Here is a 6000-nt window from a genome sequence, read left to right as displayed (position 1 = left end):
TTATTGTTCTTCATCCTATGAATACTTAAATTATTATAAACCTTTATCCTTAATGTGAGTCGTCCTTCAATTTGATGCTTGAGCAGTGTTGGGTCATAACATAAGGCAACTTACGGCAGGGAATAAAATAAGTAATTAAAAACGGGCCGATGAGGGAGCTGGGTGCCTAATCATACCAAGGCAAATTGAGTTTGGGTGAGGAGTCTTTAAACCCCGACTTATTTACCAGTTGCTGGAGAGGAGAGTCCTAAAGGAAGACAAGGCGCCTCCCTTTCCATCCTGGATAAATTGGTTTTAGTCATGTGGCTATAACGGCACTGGGCAGCCTTGATTCCCTGTGTGTCTTGTGGAGGAGGGCGCACCTTGTGCTGGGAAGAGCATGCTCTGCAGCAAATTTATAACATCTGTAGGGCAAAAATCAGATTGCCTCTCCTGCAGCGAAGTGAGAAGGGCACAGATTTGGAAGATGAGAGGGAGAGGAGAAGAACTTTATGCCAGAGGCTTTGCGGTGGAAATATGTGGCTTGGATCGCATGAGGATTTGAGCAGTAGGATCAGAGCTGAGGGGAGAGCTGTCTTTGCACTGGTGCAAGTTCTGCTAGGAGGAACATACAACAACTCTTATCAGGACGAGAGCAAGGGGGGGGGGAAGAGAGATTCTCCGGCCCAAACATATAGCATGATTCAACATTTGCCGCAAGCAGTTTTAGCTTCACACTCATCCAAAGAAGACAGAACGGTAAATCCAAAGTGACAACTTCCCTAGAGTGGTGCCACTTGGAACAGCCTCATTAAAAATGCTGGACATAGTTGGTGAATTTCTCTTCTTCCACTCCAGCACATACCAATTTGTTCAATGTTTAAGGGATAACAAGGCAAGAGAGATATTGTGCGTGTGAGAGACAGAGAGAGAGAGAGAGAGAGAGAGAGAGAGGCTCCCACTTTCCCATCGCTTTCCCATCTCCTGTAAGAAATCTGTTAATCAATAGCCGGATGCTCTGGTTAGAGTTTGCTAAGGAATGTTTCTGCTGGGGCGCTTCTCTCAGGACAAGAAGGCTGGAGAAGAAGAGCTAATAGTTTCTTTGCACAAATGATGCTAACACATGAAATAAAGTGGAAGGAAGGCAGAGGGAGATGTCATCCGCTCTCTTGACATACTTCCTTTCCTTCCGGTCTCCTGTTAAGGAAGCCGACAGGTCCTCTCTTGTCTGAATGAAATGCAAAAGATCTGGAATATTCATGCTGGTATGTGGATGAGGCCCCTCTTCTCCCACTAGGGGTTGAGAGCAGCATTTTCCAGTGTCAGATGCTCCCAAATCATGCCAGGGTCAAAGCCACTCCAAAATAATGGGGCTGGGTTGGAGAAGAGGGAACTTTTATCCAAATTTTGATTTAAGGGACTTTGTGTCCAGCCTGGAAAGGAAACTGCAGGGCTGTAAATACAAAGACTAAGAATGTACATCGGCTGGACTGGTGCACGCTTAGGACCTGTCCACGCCAGGGCCCTTTAGTGCTGCTGAGGCATTGCTACTGTGCATTTGGCTGGAAGCAGAATTAAAATGGTGGTTCTACATGTTCTTTAAAATAATGCCATGTTCCCCATAAAAGCGATCCATCCCGGGGGCAAAATTCCAATCAAAATTCCACAATGCCAACCTCCATGGGCAAGATCCATGCTTACCTGTGTGTAGGCATTGCTGAACAGAGTGAGATTTGCTGTGGTGTAAGAATGTTCATTCAGAAGCAAGTGCCATTCAGTTCAATGGTACTTGTGCCCCCTAGGAAGTGTGCTTAGGATTACAGCTTTCAGTTAGCAAGACTCCTCGATGCTGCCTTCTGCTGAGTCAGACCGTTGGTCCACCTAGCTCAGTACTGCCTGCACTGACTGGCAGCAATGGCTCTCCAGGGTTTCAGGGAGAGAATCTCTCCCAGCCCCATCTGGAGATGCCACTGTGGAATGAACCTGGGACCTTCTGCGTGCAAGGCAGGCGCTCTCCCTCTGAGATACGGCCCTTCCTCAAATTGTTACTGAAACAGGCCCTTTAACTGTCATAATTTCTTCTTCTCTGCTGAACCCTTTAATTATTCCTTCCTCTTTTGCTCAATTGCTTTCTCGTTTTTTAAAAAAATTATTAGCACAATTGTGCTTTAGCAAGTTTCTCTCCCTCCCCCCCCTTGAAAACAGTGAACTAGAAATTGCGTAGGTGCAAAGAGAAACAAGTAACCATCGGGGCTCCTTCTCTTTGGAATCCCCTCCTCTCTGAATTGAGGCAGGTGTCAACTTCATCATAATGAACTACAGCTAACTTCAGTGCATGCATGGAGGTTACCCTGAGTTGCAGATATATGGTTGCAGAGTAGGGATGGTCAGAGCGAAATTAAATGCACAGAAGCACAAATGGTGATAATTACAGTATTCATAGTGACCATTCACACACACACACACACACACACACACACACACACACACACACACACACACACACACACAAGTTGTAGAGAACACAAATGTGTTGGGTGAGCGTCTTGGTTCAGTCCATGAGTGATAGCACTGAACCTCTTGCTGCATGACAATTCAGTGGCTTCATGTTGCTGTCTCCCTCTGAAATTCAGGATATCCGCTCTATGGAGTCCCTTACAGAGTGTCCTGGGAGGTTGAAATCCCCCCCCCCGCCCTGGCTTTTGATTTGCCATTTCTGATGTCAGATTTAAACGCATTGATTCTTCTGCACAGAGAGTGGCCTCTTTGTCCTAGGTAGAATGAGAAGGGTATTGTTGGCAGATGATGGCATAGATCACATTGGAAGAAAGCTTGGGACCAGGACACCTTAAAGACTATCTCACCCATTATATACCCAACCAATCATTGCCCTCTCTCTCCCACAGATACCATCTCACCAGGAGGTCCATTCCATATGATGCAAGAATCTGGCTTGTACAGTGGCAACACCTACCTTTTGCAACTCCCTCCCTTAACACATCAGGTAAGCATTATCTCTGTTGTCTTTTTGTTGCCTGTTCAAGAACTTTCTTTTTCCACAAGCCTTTTATGTAGAGATTCTTATCCCAGTCTGCGTTTGTATTGGATTTGAAATTGTTTTTATACAGTGCCTTGCAAAAGTAATCAGACCCCTGACCAATGCTCTCATATTACTGAATTACAAATGATACATTGTAATTTCGTTCTGTATGATATTTTATTTTGAAACACTGACACTCAGAATCAATTGTTGTAAGGTGACATTGGTTTCATGTTTGGAAATGTTTGTAAGAAACATAAAAAACCGAAACATGTTGCTTACATGAGTATTCAACCCCCCCCCCCCACACACACATTAATATTTGGCAGGGCATTAAGTGGCGGGTTCAACCTTCCCTGCTCACTTTCCAAGTGCCAAGGTTGCTCTCAAAGGCCCAAGACAAGTAAGTGCCAGGGGAAGTGGTGGCAACCTACTTTTGTGATTGGATGGGTGACTGTTTTCACATTAGTCAGTCTGTTAAAGTCTAATGATTTCCTTATGAATCATGTGGCATTTTAAGCCTTTTTAAAAATCACTCTTAGAGATATTAAATTGAGTCTAGGACTCTCCATGGCTGTGATTACTCACAAAATCTGGCTTTTGATTAAAGAAGCTGGCAGCTTCATTGAGATCTTGAGAATATCAGCTTTTGTTTAAAAGAAAAAGAGCAAGTCTCCACCTGTTGCTATGAGTAAGAAGCAAGAGCAGTTACTGTCACAGGCTCAGAAACTGAGGCGGGTGGGCCTTTGGAGTGAGTGGGGGGTGGGGCTGCATCTTACTCTGCTGTTCAGGCATAACTGGCTGGGAAATTCTCCTGCACAAACCTCATTGAAACGATGTGCAAGAGCAGCACAATCACCACCAAAATGATCATAGGCCATTTGCTCTGTCTGATGCCGTGCCATGAGTTCCCACCCAGTGCTCAAATCATTGGGGTGTGCAGAGGTTTAGGGTTCCTTTTGTGCCACCCTCCTTAGTTATTCTGTTTGTAGAATGCGGCAGTGTGTGCGTGTGCGTGCAGTGATTTGAATAAAACTGGGGGAAGTCAAGGGCTGAGTCTTGCAGCTTTCATTAGAGCCCCCCCGCAAAAAAAAAAAAACCCTGGACCAACAAACTTGCCAAAGGGGTAGAAATATGACACAGATTATTTGTACAGCTATGACTTAGCTACACACCATTAAAGGTTGCAAAACACCTCATGCTTTTCAGGGGTGGGCCCTAGTGATGTCATGGGGCAGGCCCTCAGAGACAGCTGCATCCCATCGTAGGTGGGGGGGAGTGAGGAGGAACTTCCTCCTCCGCACCCCGCTGATCGAATGCAGCTGGTTCCAAAGCTGGAGGTAGGTGCATCAACAGACCCAAATCTCTCTTCCCCAGAGTCTTCCCAATCCCTGGTCTCCGGGGATTGCTTGTGGCCATGGAAGGTTGTGGTGCATGTGCTGTGAGGTGGCTGCAACATGCATGCACTGCTGGGCAGCCAACCAGAAAACCAGAGATTGGGGTGACTCACCTGGAGACCCAAAAAGCCCCCCCCAAAACAGAGTCTCTGTGTGATCAGGCCCTAGCCAGCTGGGGAGGACTAGCCTCTGAGGGAGGCAATGATAAACCCCCTCTGAATACCGCTTACCGTGAAAACCCTATTCATAGGGTCGCCATAAGTCGGGATCAACTTGAAGGCAGTCCATTTCCATTTTGTGTGAAAACCAGAGACCTGGAAATGCTAGTGCCAGAGCCCACTGAGATTCATCTTGCAACCAGAGGAGGGCCTTTTCTATCGTGGCACCCACTTTGTGGAATCATTTCCCCTCTGAAAGCAAGCAAGCACTGACTTTTGTATGCTTCCAATGCATGCTGAAGACATTTTATTCACCCAGGCATTTTCTGGTTATTAATGCTGGAGTTTTAGTAGAACTGGCTGGTTTGAGTATTTTTGTATTTTGTTTTAATGTGTGTTTTTTAATGAGAAGTTTATTTGTATTGTTGTGACCATCCCTGGTATTACCAGCGAAGAGCAGGATAGGGTGTGTTTTAGAATGAATTGATGTCTACAGGACGGTCACCTGGAACCTTTGCAAAACCTTCTCCTAGGATGAGGCCCTATGAAGTGGGTGGGCAGTGAGTGTCTATTTTTATTTATTTCCAATATTTATAGACTGCATTTCACCACAGATTGGATCAGACAAATGGGCAAGAGATGTAAACAAACATCTTACACTGCAGCTTTGATCATGTCCACTTTTCCTTGGACACAAGTCCTTCTGAGCTCAGTGGGAAAACTAAAACCTGCAAGGAATCAGTTATGGGGTTGGGCTAGGAGCAGGAAGGTCTGGTGACTTCTGGTCAATCTCTCTCTCTCTCTGACCTACCTCACAGGGCTATTAAGTTGGATATAAGGTGTATTGAGGGAGGAAGACCCATGAATGCTGCTGCCCCAAGCTCCGTGAAAGACGGAAGAGATAAAAAAGTAATAAATGATAGTAAGAATATGACCACAACACATGCATATAAAGGCTCTTCAGGTTCAGTTATTTCATTTCAGTTACATAACACTCTACATTTAAAAATCACAGAGTGGCTCACAGCATAAAACAATAGACTACAACATCCACAATAAACATTATAACCACATCCAGTTTTTAAAATAACAACACTTAAACAGCTTTATTTATTCAAAGTAAAGTATTTTGTCCAGGTAGTGCTGCACTTGTGGAATCTGAACGAATGTGATGACGTTTTGAAAATTAATAACATGGGTTCTTGATATAAACTCCAATGGGATATGTTCCCAGGTGTAGTTTCTGGCACACATTGCCATTTAATTAATCAAAATCAGTCATAGGCTGTCCTATAGAAAAAGCATGCCTATATTGCCAGCTAGAAGTTTGTCATGACTTGGTATTCTGCGACACGAGTGGGGAGAGAAGTGAGACCACAGTCCATTAGTAGGCCACTAGTCAATTTCCAGGAGGACCATCTTGTTT

The sequence above is a fragment of the Rhineura floridana genome, chromosome 12 (genome assembly GCF_030035675.1).
Source record: "Rhineura floridana isolate rRhiFlo1 chromosome 12, rRhiFlo1.hap2, whole genome shotgun sequence".
NCBI lineage: Eukaryota > Metazoa > Chordata > Lepidosauria > Squamata > Rhineuridae > Rhineura > Rhineura floridana.
Note: the sequence above shows the minus strand (reverse complement) of the source record.